The 20,279-nt window shown below is 39.7% G+C and overlaps 1 protein-coding gene across 6 annotated transcripts in view; it reads left to right on the plus strand.

The window, feature by feature from the left end:
* The first annotated feature begins 12,449 nt into the window (after positions 1-12,449).
* Positions 12,450-20,279, plus strand: part of SPSB4 (splA/ryanodine receptor domain and SOCS box containing 4) — a 142,295-nt gene continuing 134,465 nt past the window's right edge. For all 6 annotated transcript variants that reach the window (XR_014695991.1, XR_014695992.1, XM_084529646.1 and 3 more), the window contains exon 1: positions 12,450-12,641. The gene's annotated coding sequence lies outside the window, so the exon portion shown is untranslated. The remainder of the gene's footprint in view (positions 12,642-20,279) is intronic.

The following is a 20,279-nucleotide window of genomic DNA, read 5'->3' on the forward strand; positions in this document are numbered from 1 at the left end:
CAGGCAAAACCATACAGATGTGGGATGATGCTCCAACACCCTGTAGAGTTTATTCTTATTGACAAGCCTAGTATCCATATTTCTAACATTTTTAACCATAGTGAATCCTAGCCGATATGTTTTCTAAATGAGAACAATTTTGAAGGTGGTTGTTGTTACTATGGGTCCTCAGTGTACACAGCAGTGTGGCTTCAGGGTGTTTTATATGCAAGAAAATTCATTGCCTGTGCTTGTGTAAATTTGCAGGATGTGTGGCTTTTTAAAATGTCAGTAAGTTAAGTGGGGTCTGTAAACATTTCTAAGCAGATTTTGATTCCTTGGCTAAGTATACATTTACTGTTTGAATGCTCTGAATAGAAACATGCATGTGTTTTTATTACATCAGGACTTGATTAATTGCAGCCAGTTGACCACTAAATTACAAGTACCGAGATTCCTGAACATCAAAGAGTTTCTAGGAGAGAGAATTCTGAATACTGCCAGGATTAAGTGTTGTATTTTCTGATGAAGATTGCTATGATACAGATGCTAATGCTGCTGCGGATTAAAACAAAATGGAAATAATGCTTGTAGAAAAGTCTCTGAAAGTCACAATTGCCTTGCTCATTGTTTTCATGGCTGTATGTATCCATCTTAAAGGACACTTGAAACCCCTGTAGCTGGCAACAAAAAAATAGGAGCTGGAATAAATCACTGCTTAGTCAGTACCTTCATTTCTTTAGAAGCCAGAGTCTTTAAGTTATGGCATGCTCACAAAATGCATAAGATCCTCTTTTCGTGAGTCCTGACATTGTTTTTCAAAAAGCATCCCAACTTCAGTGAGCATTAGCAGCACCTTTGAGCAACTCAGCCCATTGTCGTAGCTCTGCAAGGGAGCCTGGCGCTCCGTAACTCTTCACCACTCTTTGTTACTAGATCCTGGGCTGTACCTCAGCTGCTACATTCATGAAGAGTAAACATCCAGGTATGGGTTTTATCTCACTGATTGGTGCCAAGTGTTATAAAAAGCTTGTCAGAAAAATAATAGCTTTAAGCTGACATTTGTTTGAAAGGGAATGAAGATTATGTGGGTGTGTAATCGAGAAAATGTTGCATCGTTCCTGAGCAAGAGTCAAAAGAGGAGGAAAAAGCCTCAGGTATGGTGGCTTCCATTAAAGTCTTTATGTTCTGCATTATCTGATAATTAATGGTTCTGTGCGACTCCCCGTACCAAGTATAATTTAGTAATAATAATAAGGTTAGGAGTAAAATGGTTCAGTTTCAATGGCAGCCCTATAAAACAAGTCAGTGATCAGGTTAATGTGTGATACTAGTAAACTGTCAGGTGCTAAAATGAACACCATAGCTCTCTTGGTGAGGGGGGTCTTAACCTTTCTGTGGTATATAAATGGTGTCCAACTTTGTGTAATTTTTCCATATACATGAATCTCAATATAATTTCAGCATCTGTGGCCTTTGGAAGTGCAAGGGTTAGCAGTTGGTGGTGGTAGCCTGTGGTGCCTCAAATGCAGAATACAAGGCATGACATGTTCCTTGAAATCCTTGAAATGCAAGGATTTGATCAAGCCCACTGAAATCATGCCAATATTGAAGATCAGGCTGTAAAGAAGCTACCCTTTTGCTGTGTCACTTGTCATGTACTGGGACAGGGTTCTCCACCAGCAACAAACTTCTTGTTGGTTTCCTGGAGTAGCAGTGGCTTAAGATGCACTTTAATAGCAAGATAATTTTAAGTCATGCGTGTATGTAGTTGTGCTTTTTTGTCTGCCTTGATTCAGGTGTTCCCAATATAACAATCAATTTTAAGTTTAGTAGAGGTAACAGCTAATGTCTTAAATGCTTTTCTTCCATGAATAACAGCATTGTCACTATGTGAATAACTATGCTGCTTTGATGTCTAATATATTTGTATTTTATAACGAATTCACTCTGGAATAAGAAAACCAATTTTAGGAAACAATAGTTTTACTTTATCTGACTTTTTCAAAGAAGTTTAATTTCACAGTAATTCAATTTTGTAACCACGCTTGTTCATTGTTAATGTTACTAGAGTAAATCTTACTAAAATAATTGGATAACTTTAAGTATTGCTAATGATTTTGACTACTTTATTTTAGAAATTTCTTGTTTGCCAGTGTTTCAGATTAGTATGTTAATATTTTCCTGTTTTCTGTGTCTTAATTTTTTTATTCAGTTTTTGGTCTTTCACTAGGTATTAGATCTAAAAAGTGTCTGCTATGTCCAGCTGGGTTTTGCCTACCTACCATATAGTTATTTTAGTTATTCTTACTGGGTTTTGTAGTAGTGTGGCTAGGCAGAGGTCCGATGGTCAAACTGGCACCACTCGCAGGAAGATAGGCTCGGAGGCAAGAGCCCAGCACTCCTGGTAGGCACTGTAGCACCAGCAGGACAGAAGGCTGACCTGTTCACTGCTAATAGTGCTAGGATCTTGAACCCTGAGGCCTGGAAACCCTTAAAGCAAACTACTTGTGACTTTTCAGTCTCCTGTTATGTTCTCGTGTGTTTATCTGCATGTGCTAAACTTTTAGGTGAAGGTTATGCTGAGTTAGGTAAGGCACTTTAATGATGTTGAATAATGTCAAAGAGGTATCATAGGAATTTTGTGTGTGTGTGTGGAGAAAAAAAAAAAAAACTGAGAGATTTAATAATTAGCATTTACAAATGGTAATTTATGTGCCTCATTTGTATTGCAGCATGTTGCTGTAGAACATGGCAGGCCTTTACTGGGAGGAAGAAATTTGCATTCTCCTGAGAATGGAGACAAGTCTACTCTCCTCTGTGATGGCGAACTAACTGCCACCAGCACATGGGAAAGCAAATTAAAGCTAAGGTAATGAATAAAGTTTTGGACCTATTTTGCTCTAGTTCCTTTTGCTTTGCTTGTTTGTTTGTGTGTGTGTCTTGTTGTTTGTTTGTTTTGATATAATGACAAAAACAGACCAGGCTGGGAATGGTTAGTACTGGTCATTGATAGAGAAAAAGTTTTGGTTGCTGTACATAGTTTTTCTTCATTCTCTTACCCCTTGACAACTGTATTACTAAATATTTACAATACCATGAATTCAGTTGGCAGACTTTGGCAAATCTTGGCTTGGCTTTTTACCAGAAGAAAGACTACTGTCATCTGGCAATTGTGTGGTTTTTCTTGCGTTTGTTTTCCCCTCTATCTCTGTCATTTTCAATCAAATGTTAATCGTAAATATACGTTATATTATACAATTTTGTTCTTCTTGGAGTATCAAGACAGAAGTACATTAAAAACCTCAGTCTTTCAAAAAGATCAGCAATGGTGAACATATTTGCAGGGTTCTGGCATCACAGACCTGAAATTGTATGTTGTCACACAGGATAAAATAATAGTTTTGTTTTCTTGTTTCTTCTGTAACTTTACAGGAGAATTTAGAGAACAATTCCTTCCCTCACTGCACCCATATTTCTGTAAATCTGAAAAATTACATTTTATAAAAACAAAGTTAAAACTGACTTCAGGTAGTCCATGTTTTGTTGCATATTTTATGGAACATAGAATTTGAGAATGATCATTTTTCTCTTTAGAGAAGAGGAATTTTAACATGGAAGAGAAACTAAACCTAAATTGTGTGTGTTTTAACTAAGCTGAAGCATTGGTATTTGATTTACTTCAATAAATTATAATATAAAGACAGTTTTCAGTGTGATCTCTGAAACATTTTACAAAAAGAAAAGTAGATTGTGAAAAAAGAATGTGTGTGGAGTTTCAAGAGAGTGTAGGTGCTTAGTTTACGTGGTTAGAATAAGTTCTAGACTCTAACTTTTCTACAAATGGCAAAGGTTGAAGTGCTGTCTTGCTGAATTTCAGCATGCAGTCCAGTTAAACAGTATTCCAGTATTCAGGTTGTAGTTCAGGCCCACAATATGCATTTCCAATGGTTTATTTCTCTGAGAAGTTGGTATTTCCTTAAGGGAAACGACTAGGTTGTAAACAAAGTGGACGGCGTCTTCAGAACTGTGGAATTCAGCACTGGAGAAATGGGGCTCTGTACAGAGAGCACTTCATTTTTGTGAAGAGCTTTTTTTTTTTTTTTTTTTTTTTTTGTTTATACATTGGCTCTCTTCTTTACTTGTAGCAAATTGGACCCATGTCCACTCCTTTGTCTGACATCTGGATACTTATTGTATCTGAGATCTGACTTGGTTGTGTAAGTTGAGATCTAGGTTGGATCTGCTTTTTGATGGATACATACAGACAAATGGATTGGAGATCTGTGGCTTGATTTTTTTGCAAAGTTTATTTGCTTTGCGTTGGTAGTTGTTTTTGCGGGTTTTGTCCTTTTTCAGGTATGGAGTAAAGACAGGGAAAGCGGTGGCAGGGAAACGGCAAAGGAAGTGGTACTGGAGTGCGAAACATGTATCCCGAGGTGTTCATAGATATTATGGGGTTCTACAGCCCGCAGATGAGTAAGCACTTCTGCTACCTACACACAGAGTAATTACACTACTGTTTATGATGGATAGTTCAATTTCTGCCCGTGTTTCCATTATTAATTCCTGGGCTTGGGGGATTTGTAATACAGGCTGATTCTGTATTTGGGTAATTTTATTAAGGGAGTTTAAAACAAGCTCTTTGGCTATGCAATCATGGAAAGAATATTAAATTAAAAGAAAACTGAATCCAGGGAGCCTAATGACTGATAGGTGGTTTTAAGCTTTATAATTTTTGCCACTTACTACATGTAAAGTCAACAATTTCTCCTCAGCAGTAGCTTCAAACCCAAATGTTAACCTTACAAGGTTAGCCAGAAAAACACAAGATCTTATTTTTTTTTTTATACTTACATTGCCTAAACTCATGTTTTGCTATGGGTTGTTTGCAATTTTTTTTTGTTAACCACCACGAGAGCTCAGTACGCATCTTCTCATATCAGTGGATACTGATAGGTAGGTTATGTATCATGAAATGTAAATAGCACCAGCTGTTTATTACTGGCACTTGAGTTCAAAATTGACTGTATATAGATATCTAATAGTCATAGAAAGGGAAACGTACTGCACAGGAATGAACTACAGTGTGTTCCCATAAACTCTGTTTAGTGGGTTTACATAGCAAATGTGAACATGACATAGCAGGGGGCCATAGGGGTGTCTTCTGCAAGAAGAATCCAGAAGCTGCCCCATGTTAGATAAGGGCCCTGCCCCTGATCAGAGCCTGGCAAATAAGCGATATTGTTTGCACCTCTATGAGAGTATCTTTAAGAAAGTGTTTAAAAAAAAAAAAAAGGCGCTGGGAAACAGCAGCTGAGAGAGAGAGGAGTGAGAAACAGCCTTGCAGACACTATGGTCAGCAATAAAAGAGGCAGAGGAGGTGTTCCAGGCACCACACCTCAGGCACAACAGGTGCCCAGAAAAGGGGGCTCAGGAAGAACAGATGTCCAGAAAAGGTGTGGCATCTCTGTCATGGGGGTAGCTGGCCAAGACAGAACAAGAGGTCCTCGATGGACCTGGGAGTCCTGGTGTACAGCAGGTTAACCATGAGCCAGTAATGTGGTCTAGAAGTCCAGTGGTATCCTGGGTTGCATTTAGAAGAGTGTTGCCAGCAGGTCGAGGGATATGCTCCTACCCCTCTCCTCAGCCCTGGGGATGCCACCCCTGGAGTATTGTGTCCAGTTCTGAGCCCCCCAAGAGGACATAGAGGTACTGGAGTGAGCCCAGCAGAGGGCTACAAAGATGATTGGGGCCTGGAGCGTCTGTCATACGAGGAGAGGCTGAAAGAAATGGGCCTCTTTCTCTTGGGGAAGACAAGGCTGAGACTGAGAGGGAATCTTAGCAGTGTGTCTGCTGGGAGGATATCAAGAGACTGGAACTGGACTCTTTGCAGTGGTGCCCAGCAAAAGGACAAGAGGCAACAGGCACAAACTGAAACACAAAGGTTTCAGCTGAATAGACTTCTTTACTGTGAGGGTGACACAGCGCTGGAATACATTGCCCAGAGAGGCTGTGGCATCTCCTTCTCTGGAGATCCTCAAAACCCACTTGGACGCAGTCCTGTGCAATGTGCTCGAGGTGATCCTGCTTGGCAGAGGGGCGGGACCAGATGATCTCCAGAGGTCCCTTCCAACCTCAGCCATTGTGTAATTCTGTGACGAGACTCTTAATCACCTCATAGCACAATGTGGTTGGGGGTGCCTTGTTTCACAGTTTCAACACAGAGCAGCTCCTGACAGCTCTGGCCTTGTCAAAGCATTGTTTTTTATTTGCTCGGTTTGGTTTGGTTTGAAATGCACTGACTCATTTGACCAAGAAGTCTAACATTCAGGATCTGGGTTCCACCTCCCCGTAATGGAAGCAACCTCTTCATGAGGTTTCTGCTTCCAGTTGGCTCTTCCCAAAATGTACGTCGCTGCAGGGAGTTCCACATGTCTTCCTTTTGAAGTCTTCCAACCAGACGGGAGAGCTCTTCCTCCGAACAAGGAAGCAAGGAGCCACAGAAATGGTGAGAAGGTTTCTCCTGAACACTAGAGATGAGGGCAAGGGGGGACCTCAGAGTGATCCCCTCTCTTCCCCCTACCTGCGAGCCTCCTTCCACGTAAGGGCCTCTTTCAGGCCGCAGAAACCCACTCCCAAAACAGCCATGTTTGGCCTCGGGCGTGGCACGCCATCACGGGGGCCTCCTGATGTCACAGTGGCATCTGCCCCCCGTATTGTGACAGGGCCCTATACAAGCTGCTGCGCCTGGCCCACCACTCACTCATCTTCCAGACCCTCTAGCGATCGCCAGCATGGCTGGAATGAAGAGGCCTTGGGAGATGAGCTGCCCGCAGCTGCGTGCGACTCACTGGTTCATGGAACCACAGCATAAATGGCGGCGGAGGAGTGCCGATGGATACGGAGCGACCGGGGCAGCTGATGTGGAGCCCATGGAGGTGGATCCAGCTCCAGAGGTCGACGAACCAATGGAGGTGGATCCACCTCCAGCCCATGTGGTTTGGCACAACGTCATCGTGCCAGGGCTCCCACCTGCAAGAAAACATCTACATTGCAGGAGCGCCCGGAAAGCTCCGTATCCGTGGCACAGCCTCCGCCACCATTAGCAGGGAGAGGCCATCCAAATACCATCAAGCAGGCTTGCCTGTGGGGTGGCCTCCTTCTGCATCCCCCATCCCCCGTCCCCCCCTCTTGTTCAGAGGTGTCATCTCTTCTGCTCGGAGTCCCGAGGAGTGGGCAGGAGTGGACTTGGCTTCCTTTGGGCAGCTGCACCAGGGTGACAGGAGGCCCCCTCAGGAGGCTGCACTGGGCCTTGGGTGCTCAGTCTGAGGATGAGAAGGCTGCCCAACAAGAAGGTGCTTTAAGACAAAGCTGTGCCCTCCATGGTGGTGCACAGAGAACAGCAGCAGATCAGTCAAAGCAGTGATGGAGACAGCTGTTCCTCTGAAGAAGCAGAAGGCTTCAGATCTGCCAAAACGGTGATGGAGACAGCTGTTCCTCTGAAGAAGCAGAAGACTTCAGATCTGCCAGGAAGAAGCACCGGAGTGCAGCCTGAAGTCCACTCAAGATGCTTTGTTACCAGTTCTTCCCCAGACTGCACCACAAATTGCATTAATAATAATAAAACCACTTTCCTCTCTCATTTGGTAGCATTTTTGCAACTGTATATGTTTTTCTGCATCCCCCTCTGGTCTCCCCAGTACAGGAAGGGTACTGATAAGTGTAGTGTGGGCCCAGCCCATGGTATGTGAAGGAGTGAGGGGCCAGGGCACAGGGCATACTAGGGCAGGCAGAGGGATCTCCTTTGGCCAGCATTAAGGAGAGAAGGTTCATGGGTGGCCCTGACTGCTGACTACAGCTGCGTGGTGGGAGGGAGTAGAAAAGATGACACCTGCATCTTCTCAGAGGTGCTCCATGGCAGAAAGGTTACTGGTACCAAGGCCCACACTTCCACATGGAGACATCCCAGACAGAAAAAAAATAGGAGCTTCCCTCCAGGAGTGCTCAGACAGAACAGGTTTCCAGAAAAGCCGTGGCAGCTCTGTCCTTGGGCATAGCTGACCTTGACAGAACAAGGCTGCATGTTAGAATCCTAAAATATTAAAATCATGAAGTTCAACAATGACAAATGCAGTATCTTCACTGTTGCCAGCTGGTCAAGGGATGTGATCCTGCTCCTCTCCTCAGCCCTGGGGAGGCCATACCTGGAGTATTGTGTCCAGTTCTGAGCCCCTCAAGAGGACATGGAGCTATTGGAGTGAGAACAGCAGAGGGTACACAGATTATTAGGGGCCTGGAGCCCCTGTGGTATGAGGAGAGGCTGAGGGAACTGGGCCTCTTTCTCCTGGGGAAGACAAGACCGAGAGGAGATTTTAGCCAACCCCTGCAGCCACTCCAAGCCCTGTAACAGGCCCTGAGTCCACTCCAACCCCAGTGGTCATTCCAACCCCTGTGACGGGCCTAGTGGTTGTTTCAAAGTCTGTGATGGGCCCAGTGGTTGTTCCAACCCCTGTGACGGGCCCTGCTCTGTTCCAACTCATGTGACAGGCCCCAAGGTTAGGTCAGGGAAAGAGGCTGTAGCGGTTCAAGTTGCCCTTTTATCCAAGATGTGACAATGGGTGAGAAAGGTCATTTAGAACGCAGAGGAAATCCTACTCAGACTGGGGAGGAAGAAGACGATGAGATACGCTACTCCAAAATGGTTGGGCCATCACACGAATGGGAAGGTGAAGAATAAGATATCATAAGAGCATCAAAAACTACCCGAGGCCTATCCCAGTTTGAGCTATGAGATATGCGAAAGGATTTTGGTTGTTGTCCAGGTGAGCACCTTGTCACCTGGCTGCTCCAGTGCTGGGACAGCAGAGCCAATAGTCTGCAATTAGAGGGCAGGGAAAACAGGCAGCTGGGGTCCCTTTCTAGGGATGAAGACATTGACAAAGCAATTGGAAAAGGAGCACAAATCTTCATCCACTGGAGGTTTCCCCTGTCAGGTGTGCAGAACCCCTGCTAGAGCAGATACCAGGCCAGACCTGAGGCCTGTGGGTAGGAGACCATGCAGGAGCAGGAGACCTGACAAGAGCTACTGCCCATGGGGGCCCCAGGTTGGAGCAGTGTGCTCCTGAAGGATGGACCCCGTGGTACAGACCCATATCTGGAGCAGTTCTTGAAGAGCTTCTGCCTGTGGGAAGCCCACGCAGGATCAGTTTGGGAAGGACGGCATCCTGTGAGAGGGACCGCACATAGAGCAGTGGCAGAGAGTGACCATGAAGGAGCAGTGGAGACGAAACTGACTGCAACCCCCATTAAAAAGCATATTTTGGATATCAAGTATAGAAATAAATTGATCAGGCAATTTGTTTAATGAACATAAGCTTTTCCAAGGCAATGGCTGGATAGGCATGTGCTCAGTTTTGGTGTCCAGGCTGAGGAACAATTCCAGGATGTGATGGGCTTGGGGGAGGCAGTGAACTGAGAAAATTCTGGGAAAATCAGTGGAGAGGTTTTGGTCTTTTACATCTTCATCTGTTTGTGTGTGATACAGTCTACAATGGCAAATCTGAATTATTTGATAATCCTCATAAACACTGTATCTGTGAACTGCTCATAATGTCTCCTAAAGTCTTTTTTTTTTTTTTTTATTCTCTAAATGAGCATAAAATCTGGGGATTTGGCTTTGATTTCAACATAGTGAATTTGAACAGTACAGAATGCAAAGTGGATGATTATGAATATGCATGCGGTGCTACTGGCCTTTTTTATTGTAGGGATGCCTGAGGAGATGAAAAGGTTGAGACTGAGACTTATGATCTTATGTGTCAGTTCTTGATGAGGTGTTTTTGATACCTCATTTGTGACGTTTTTAAGTGTTTGCTGTTTTCTCTCCATATCTTGCCTCTGTCACACAACGAGAATTCATGCTACTTAATTGTGTTCTCTTCTACTCCTAAGTAGGCATACACAGGCTTGAATTAGGAATAACATTTTATATATAGTTAGTCTGGAAATTTTAAAATACAGATTTTTATAAAAAGTTGAAAAATACAAATGGGTTATGAGGCTTTTTTGCACGTTATACAAAAAGGCTGAGAGATGGGTAATTTTTTTGCAAACTGGAAACTTTACACAATTTAAAAGAGTAAGTCGGTCAATACATTTTGTAGAATTGAATCCCATGTGAATCATATGAATAGCTGCTCCTCTCTGAATTTTCTGGTATCAGCAGAAAACTGTTTGTTGTATTGCTAGAAAGATACTGTGTTGCTATGATTAAAGTTTTGCATAGGAGTCTTCTTGAGCTAGGTTAGCACTTAGAAGAATTCTTGAAGAGCTCCCTAGTGAGATCTGATTTTACTAGCATACAGCTTAATAGTATTCTGCTTTTTCCAGATTAGTAGTTTAATGAATTGAGTCTCCATGCTTTCTAAGCAAAGGAAAATTAAACTTTTTTTTTTTTTTTTTTTTTTTTTTTTTTTAATCCGGGAAGTCTTGAGATTAATACAAATACATAAATAATTCAACAAAGGCACAGATATTCCTGAATCCTGTCCCCAACACAATATGAAAATTTTTATTGAACTGGTAAGAAAGATGCAGAATGATGTTGCATATTTTACTGTCTATAGTAGTATTTAGCATACATTTGTGGCAGTTACAGCTGAGATGGATTTACATTATTCCATTGTCAGGCTCCACTTGATGCATACTTTTTGATGCTTATGTAATATAGTGTAATATTTATAATATATTTCTATCATAATAATATTATATTACAGTATATTACATTATATTATATTACATTACATTACATTATATTATATATAGAATATATATTGTAATGATATTATAATATTATAATTATACTTTATATTATATATAATATTTATAATATATAATGCTTATATAATATAGTGTAATATTTATATTGTTTTGTATTTTTTCCCTGAATTTCAACTTTATTCCGTAGCTAGAAAACATAGATTTTTGCCAAACAAGTGCAGCCTTTTTTTTTTATTTCTTTCCCCAGCTGATTCAGATTATTAATTTTAAAAGAAAACTAATTGCTGTTTGATTTCTTTTGCAAAAGGAAAATGAAATAAATATATAAAAACATCTTTTAAAGTGGAGAATGAAAAACTGTGCTGTACTAAATTACATTCAGAAAAGTGAAAAATTAATACTGAAAGTATATAGGGTTCTTCCAGAAATTGTTAGAAGACAGAAAATGTGTTTTGACAGTAGAATATAATTCAGTGGATCCATTGCCACATGGAAGATAAAAGAAGATGGGTGGAACTGTGGAAGAGCTTAGTTAATTGAATGGATTTGCTTGTAGTATGTAATCATGAAATTACCCATGTTACATTCAAGCAGTTGTCATCTGAGCTTTGAAATCAGCTCTTAAATTTAAATAAATAGTTTCTTTATAAATGTTTCTGTTTGAGACATTTTGTGTGCTTGGTGGGAAGCTTGCATTTTTAGCTGTTGCTCGTAGACAAAAAGGCTGTAGGAACAACCTTGGATTCTGCAGTTTACAACTTGTAGGCTGCTCACTGCACATACTGAGAGACTTATGACAATCTGTGGGAGAAAACTGGGACTGCACAGAAAATAGCATTCATAAAACATATGCCGTAGAATTACCAGAGACTTAATTTTGTAGAAGGGAGATGGAGGAGAGATTGTATTCCGACACCTGAAGTTTCTTTAAGAGTTTCATGAACACAACATAAAACTACAAAAAGACTCTGCTTATTAAATTTGGGGAGAAGCTTATTGCTTACAGAGCTCCAGTCTGAATGTCACGGCTGTTACTAATTACAGCCAGGTGTAATTACACTATTGAAGATTAATGTAATTGTACGTTTCAATATATACAGCATAATGGAAACAGCGGCAGTAGATGCATACAATATGATGAAAACTTGATGTAACATGTCATCAGTGGTTAATAATAATTTCATGCCCTTATGTAAGACTTCATATGTCCATACCATTGTACACACATCTAACTCATGAGTTTCCAAACATCCTAAGAAAAGAAACCGGATTAATATCCCAGGTGTGCCACTGTATTAGGATGTTGTCAACATGTGTTAGTAAATCTTCTTTTATTAGTAACTCCTTTTTCCTTTTCATTTTTATTCATCTTACCATGGTATAGTTTTATATCTTTAAGTTTTCCAAAACATTAAATTCTAGGAGACACTAACCATTACTAGATTATGCTGTGTTGGTAACTTTCTCTCTCTCTCTTTTTCTTTTTTTTTTTTTTTTTTCCCTTAAGATATTGCTCTTAGGTTTTAACTAGAAGGGATTTAATGTTTTGGTGTTGTTCTTTCACCATGTGGCTTATTGAAATTACTTTACAGAATTATTTTCATCAGTGATCATATGCTGCTTCTAGGCCGAGGGTTATAAAACCCTGGTCTGCAGATTGCAAAGCCATTGCAAATGGTCTGCAAAGACAAATGTTCCACAGGATCTCCTTGTTACGGGTTTGATGATGGGAGGGCATAGTCATTTGGGAAGGACTGAGAGCTGACAGAGGAAAACATAAGGCAGAACTTGGATAGTTAAGCTAATGCATTTTCTTTATTTGGTTTCCCATGATTGGATAACGTTTCCTCAGCTTCACTGATGTTTGATAACTTGCTAAGGTATAGTAAATGCCTACCACTGTATGCCAGCTGTTGTGTGTGTGCACATTTGTTTGTTTTTATGTTGCATCAATCTCCGTTGTAGACCTACCAAATCAATCTGTGAGACTTTCCTAGTACTCTTGCCATGGAAATAACATATTTGCTTTGATGCCCAGATTTGGCAGTTCCTTCAAGGTGTTTCCTTCCCTCATCTTCTTTTCAGAAGACAGTTTTAATTATGCTCAACACACTTCATCTTTTTTCTTTTTTATTTGTAAGACAGAATCTGGCACTAAAGTCAGCATGAGGTAACTATTTCAGTGGGAATTTTAGTTGAATTTTTGTTATTAGGTGAACATTCCATTCAGAAACTGCCATGACTTGACTTTCTATTCAATTTTTCTCTGAGAAAGGTAGCTTTAATTTCCAGCTCCTACCATCTCATTTGTCAAGGTTGCTTATCTCCAGCAGGTGAAGAATAGCATGCCAGGCAGCATTTCTGTAGCATGTAGCTCAATGTACATTGCCTGCAACACAGGGGGGAGGAGGAGGAGAAAAATGTTAGGAGTGTCTGTTGTACTTCATGTTGCTGATTATGGAGAGCAATGGGAGAAGTCTACCAGCCTGCACCAACTAAACTGGAGGTGCTTCAGTCCAGTCTTCTATCACCTGGCAGGTCCAGGTGTATCTTTTATCTGGTTTTATTATTACAACTTAAACTCCCTATTTTAATGATGTTCTTCTACCTAGATGAAATAAAACCTTTGCAAATTCCCACAAAAGCTATAATAGCCCTATTTCAAGTGTATCATTTTGGTCTGTTTCTGGTGGCAATTTAGAACATATGTGAGGTCCTTTTATATTTCCCATCCTACCAATTGACAGGAATTAGTACAAGGTAGCTTTTTACTCTGTATTCTATTAACTGCTTTTGCTTTATTTCCTACCTCATTTTTTTCTTGAGGTCTGTGATGTGCTCTGAGCCTCTCACACCTTACAGGAAAAGGATTTGCAAAACTTTTTCCTCCATGAGAAAAATGGTATACTGCAGCTGCGCTTCCCAGGCTTGTTAATAGATCTTTTTTATTGTCTTCTGTGCAAGTGCCTGAAAACTTTTGTCAGGCAATCCATAGTGATTGATTCTGGGGAAACAAAACACCGTTTCTTCCTGTTTTCAGTCTTCAGTCACGTTGTAGCTCTTGTTAAAGGCACAAAGCAGCCAGTCAGGTTTTTTTTTTTTTCCCCAGCAATTCCAGAATTCCTGTGTCTACATACAGCTGTACAAAATAACTGGAAGTAACTTTCAGTTCTGGCCTTCATGACTAAAAAAGATATTTCAGGGACTAAAAGAAACGGCCTGTGATCTTTATGGAATTCATATAGGACATATAAGCCATGGCCCAGTTTATGGAGTTCCTGCAACTCTTTGACTTCTACACTATTATTTTGATGTGCGCTCTAGTGCTATGTGGAATTACCTTGCATGATTATAATTGTTGATCACTGGTAACAGAACTTGTAGTTGAGCATTTGAAAAGAATATGAACAATGCTCTTTCTGCTAGCAAAATGCATAGGACGCCGCAATGGTTTCTTAATAGGAGCAGCTGAAGAAGTATTTTTGATAGCAGACCATTGCTCCTATTCACATATGTAAGGGTGTTCTCCTAGTTAACAACATAAAATAAAAATGAGGGCTATGTAAGGGCCAAAGGGCCAATGAACTATATCTAATGCAACTTCTACTTAAGCTTTGCTGTTAAATTTACTACAGCTAATTGTGAAGTACCATATGGAAGTGTAGGAACACAGAAAATGGCTCATGGTAGAATACAATCTTAAAAATAAATAAAATAATCTGGTTCCATAGATATTACAAAACATGGCGTTACAGATTCTTTCATGTCTTCATGCTGTAATGTAAGTACCTGATTATATCATAACTGATTCTTATTTGGCAATTAGCTGCATTACTTAAAATGAAATTGACACATTTTTTTCCTCCCTGGAACACTGATTTTTATTTTTATTTTGATGTTCTTGGAAGTTTTCTTCTTATTTTTATATGACTTCTTTTTTTTTTTTTTTTTTTTTTTTTTTTTTTTCCAGAGTTGATGCAATTTCACAAAGCTTTCTGCCTATGATAAATCTGTGACCTTTCAAAGAATATTGTTCCACTGTGTAATTTGCTTTTCCTATTTGTTAATGATTTGAGATTTTGTAGAGAATTTGTATAACAGCAGAACAGGAGATCAACAATAATCTACATCCTCATTAAATCTTCAGTATTTCTGTTTTGTTGAACTTTTCATTGGGAAAGAGAACTAATCCATTAGTCAATGTTACTGGAATCAGAATTTTCCATAAGTTACCAAATGCCTACTGTACTTCTTAAATTGCTTTTAGTGAAAGCATTACATAGTGGTATTATCTGGAGCTTAGTGTAACAGCCAGTAAGCATTTTTATTTTTTTCCACTTTGAAATGTGTTTTTTTTTTTTCCTTCCAGGTTCCTCTGATGGGAAGTATGTGTCCAAACAGTCTAAGAATAGCCAATCATTTTTTATCAGTTTCAGTGTAGCACATTCCTACACCCGTTTCCCATTGTTAACCCACTATTTTGTCTCTAACTTGATATAAACTGGTATCAGAGGTTGTTAGAATACTGCGTGAAGTTCTGTCCCTTGGTAGTTTTTCCCCCTTTTGGAGTACTTTTTGGATACTTTGTAGTATCTTTTACTGATTTCTGCAGTGTTTTTGAATTGCTGCTTTTCTTCTCCTGTGCTTGTTCCCAATACTTTTCTGCCCCCCTTCCCCAACCCCCCCCCCCCCCCCCCCCGTTTTATCTTATAACTTAGCGTTGTTTTTATTCTTGAGCTTATATTATTGAGCTGCTGATGATCTTGCTTTTTTATATAAGCATAAATATGTATTTTTTTTATCCGAAGTGGAGTTGCTTGTTTGCAGTAAAAGCATTGTTTGGGCAATATTATAAAAGTACTGAAATTGATATTGAAATGTCTTCTCATATCATCCCGCACTTCTTAAAGTGAAGTGTCAGACACTGAGAAAGCTGAATTCAAATCTTAAGTGATATGTACCAATGTATTTAACATATGGCAGTAGCAGCTTTGCTTTTTCTGGCTGTTATACACACATTTGAGTCTCCATTCTTGGTTCTTTGCTCATTGAAACTTCCAGTCACTTAGGGTGTATTTAAGGAAAGGCCATCAAGTAGTAAATGGTAAAATAATGATTAGTGTAAAGAAAAGTGCATGAAATATAGTCTAAACTGTGTAGTTAGCTGCTTGCTGGTACTCTGTCTCTGGATCATCAACACCATTCCAACAGGATTTTTATTTTATTTTTAAATTCAGTGCTACATTGCTTTGTGAAAACAAATGAAAGAGTTTTAAAGGTTTTCTTATTCATATCTTAAGAAATCAATGAAACATTGGTATGAATATGTCGTGTGCAGTCACTGTGTAATGCTGCTTTATGATTAGTAAATGTATTGAATTGTTTATGGCATCTAGATCACTTGTAGGATTAGGGCAATGGTTAGTCCCTGTTTGCATGTAACTTTGTTCATGATCATGACAGCATGACAGTTCATAAGTGCTTTCTATTTTTATGAAGATTAATTTCTTTTCTCTATAGAAGAATAAGCACTACATATTAAAACCCCTTTTTGAAGTTCAAATATTGCATTCCCATTTAGAGTGAAGCACTGCTGTGTTCTTAGGATATGCCCTGTGTTTTCATTTCTGAAGTTTATTTCTCAAGGTCTGTCTTGAGTTGTTGTTTTTGTCTTTCTGTTCCTTAGGCAACGTGTTCGAGCTGCCTGATGCACACATTCACCTCAATCCCAATGTCAAATGGGATTGTCTTAAAAAGATCCACTGACAGAGTAAAAAGGATCAAACAAATCCGTCAGCTTGCTAAAATGAGGGTTAAAAAGCTTGGAAATGTTAGCATTTAAATTAGAAAATGTTGATCTCCTGCCAAACCTCTACTTTCTCTGCTCCATTCTTGGGAACTGGTAGGATATCAAATTAGGCAAGTTAGCCTCTTGAAGCTATTAGAGGGAAGCTGTCTTGTCTCCTTCAGTTCCCTGCTGACTCAGGAGAAAGGAGCTATCAGGCTGAGCTATGAAGTGTGTATTTTAAGTGGGCAGCTTTCTCAAGTTTATTTTTCATTCCAATTCTGCTGCAAAGATTGGAAAATAAGTTTTAAGTTCTGATTTTGAAGTAGATTTTGAAGTAATTCTTCATGCTATATGTAGCCCACTGCTCATACGTAAATAAATAAATCAGAAGCATTTTTTTTTTTTAATGTTTATAAGCAGAGGAAGGTCATTTATGCAGTGTAGGCTGTTAAACTTGACAGTATCAGTATTTAAATAACCAGGTATCCAAAGAACAGGATGCTCAACTGAAAATCATGAGAGGAGAAGCTGTTTGTTATTTTGAGTTGTCCTTTATTTTGTCAGCCATAGGGACTATTTTAAAGCATATCTCTCCAGTCATGAGAGCTAGAGGCCCTGCTTTAGAAATTGGGTCAGGTAAATGCTTAATTTCTGCATCATGCCCTCCTAGAAAGGCACTTTAAATATAATGAGACCCCCTGCAGTTACTGGGAGCTGGCAATACGAATTTCTAACTGGGTGGGGAGGAACAAGTGCACTTGCCTGCTGGGACAAGCTTTCTGTCTGTGAGAGCAGAGTTTGGTACCTGCTCAGAAACAGAAGAAATTAATGGCCACTTTGAATATGTGGTTTTAAAGACCGTTCCCCTTAAGCTAAGAAATGATTTCCTTTTCTGCACGATGCTAGGATCTGACTGTCTTATGGTCAGAAAAGAAACATCTGTCTTCTGTACAGTCAAAATGGGGCACGGTGAGCAGGTAAATTGGTAGTGTGGTCAAGGCGCTGTGTATGTGTTAGTATGTAAAGTGCAGTGCTGAGAGGAGACACTGCAAGTCTGTGATAGTGCAATATGAAGCATTTGTAGAAAATATCATATTGCTCTGGAGATAAGCTACTTCCTTCTTCCTCCAGCAAAAGAAATATTTCAAGATGTCACACTTACTATTTTTATTCCCCAAATTACTATGTATGTGTAATATCAAGAAACAATGGGAACCTTTCAATGATTGCTTTCTTTTTTACTCTTCAAGGAAATCTACTTCTGTCTTGCAGGCCCTTTCAGCTGCAGAGACCACTGCATGGAAGGTGAAGTCAAACAACAGTGCTTATTTTAGTTATAATTTCTTCTGTCTCATACCTCTTGGAGGTACCTCTTAAGAAATCAGAGAAGGTAAACCAGTTTGAGGAAGAGTAATAGTACATTTATTCAGAGTTTTGGGTTGTCATACACTTTAAAATAAGTTCTTCAAAAGAAATCTATTAAGGAGCAGTCTTTAAGCAGAAAGATAAACTAATGATAAGAAATTTAACTCTGAGTGGAATCCAATTATGTTACCAAGGTGACCTTTTGGCTTTTTAGCAAAGATAATCTGCCATCTTTGTTCAATAGTAAAACCCTTCAGTATATTAACTCACAGTATTATTTCAGTAGCCTCTATAAAAATCATTAGGAGGGAAAATGTAATATGAGTTGCATAATGGAGTTGGTTTTACTTCAGTATAAGAGAGTAAATGAGATGGATGGCTCTATTTTACATTTCCTCAGTTGAGCTCTAGCAAGTTGCTGCTCAGGATGCTGAGTGGGCAAAGCTGCTGCTTCTCTGTGCTGTATCGTAGCTCGTTTTGTTCTGTTCTTTCTTTGACCATCTAATTGTGGTTTGCCTGCAGAAGGGAACGGGATGATCTATGATGAGTGCTGTGCCTTTGACAGATGGGCATTGCTGTCATACTCCTGGGCTTTCATTTGCATGTTTCCTCCATCTCTCTGTCGAAGATCCTTAGAATACATGAAAGCTTCAATTATTTGTTACACAGCAAACAATTCTTAAACTATATGTAAGATTTTTTCACATTTGGTCAAGACTTAACTGTTTTTCATTTTAAATGAGAGCAGCCAGTGAGGACACCCACAGGCAGTCTAAAAATCAACCTGTTTGTGGCAGGTTTCTGCCTGGGAGCTGCCCAAACTCCCAGTGCAATGAGCACTTTGTCCTCTCTAACCCACAGCTGCTGCAGTGAAGCTGAGACTTTCACAACTAAAATGTCTCTGAACTGAAACAATGTATGCTGCTAGGTTTTAGGGTGGAAATGGCATGTAACAGGAGGGGAGGGAAGGGTAAAATGAACTTTGACTTGAGTGACTGTTCGAATTCTGCTTCAAGGCAAATAAACACTGAAAAGATACGACAAGCTTATTTTAGGAATAGCTTTATTTTCATCTTGAATTCAGCGATGAGAACACTGAGGTCTCTTATTTGTACTTATTTTCCTTTCCCTTCCTTTTGCACCCCTTGTTTCTGCTAAGCCTTGTAAGTCTAAAATCTGTTGTGCCTTCACATCTGTCTAAACACAAATGGTGGTTCTGATGTTTTTAGCGCCCTGAGGGAACGCATAAACTCTGACCCCAAAGCTGATGCTAATGGCTCTGACTGCCGGTGATTTGTTTTGGACGATTTGCCCTTTAAATGGCTGCTTACGGTAGCCCTGATGTAGGCAGCTCAGACACCAGTTTCAATTGCAGGATTTAAGAAATAAGTGGCTTAAAGATGAATTTTCTTTGAAGTTAACAATAAAATAGACTGGTAAGCGCACTGCTTCTATGCATGTGCCTATAAATAGCAAATTTTCTTTTTAAACTTTGATAAAGTCTTGAACCAGTTGAAATGCCTGCTTTCTTATGTTCCAGCCACTACTAATGAAATGGCTTTAATATTTAAGTAACTGTTTTTATGAGGCTCTGTTAGGCTTTAATAGGTGTTCCTGGAGTGCAGCTGACTTGCTCTTTATTGGTTAGCTGACAGAAAAAGCTTTTATTCTTTTCCAGCAGGACCCTGAGGGTGTCATTCAACACCCAAGGGCAAGATGTGGAGCCAAACTCAGTAATAGGAGGTGATGATAAAGCTGGATTTGAGGGAAATGTAGCAGGTTACATCTCAGCTGCACTCTCAATATCTACTTTTTTGTTAAATTATACTTTTTACACATCCAAAACATAATCAGATGCTATTTCCCACTGCTTATCTTTGGAAGATGTTTACTAGTGCAAAAGAATTTCTGTCAGAACTTCAAGCTGGACTGACTCATTTGGAAGATGATTCTGATAAATCACCTTGCTGTACCTCAAAGACAACTTTGTCACTTCGAAAGAAATATTTCAAAGGAATTACGAAAGATGATAACAAAACCAAAACCCATAAGATGTTATGTCTTATGTCATAGTAGGTCTTGTATTTACTGTCCTGCAATCCTAATCCTGCTAAGCATCGCCTTCAGGAGTGGCAGAAAAGGATTTTCACATTCAACTGGGAAAACAAAACAAACTTACACTTCCACTAGTGTAACATCGAGTCATTTATATTTTATAGTGGCATTCTTTTGTGTTTGCTGATAGGTTTGGAGAAATTAAGAAACTTTTGGTGTGTTTTAAGAAACAAACAAACCCCTACCACCTACAAAGAGGAACAAAGCACCAATGATTTCTGTCTCGGGCTGTTAAACCTAGTATTTTATG

This window comes from Aythya ferina (assembly GCF_964211825.1).
Source record: "Aythya ferina genome assembly, chromosome: 9".
In the NCBI taxonomy this organism is placed as follows: Eukaryota; Metazoa; Chordata; class Aves; order Anseriformes; family Anatidae; genus Aythya; species Aythya ferina.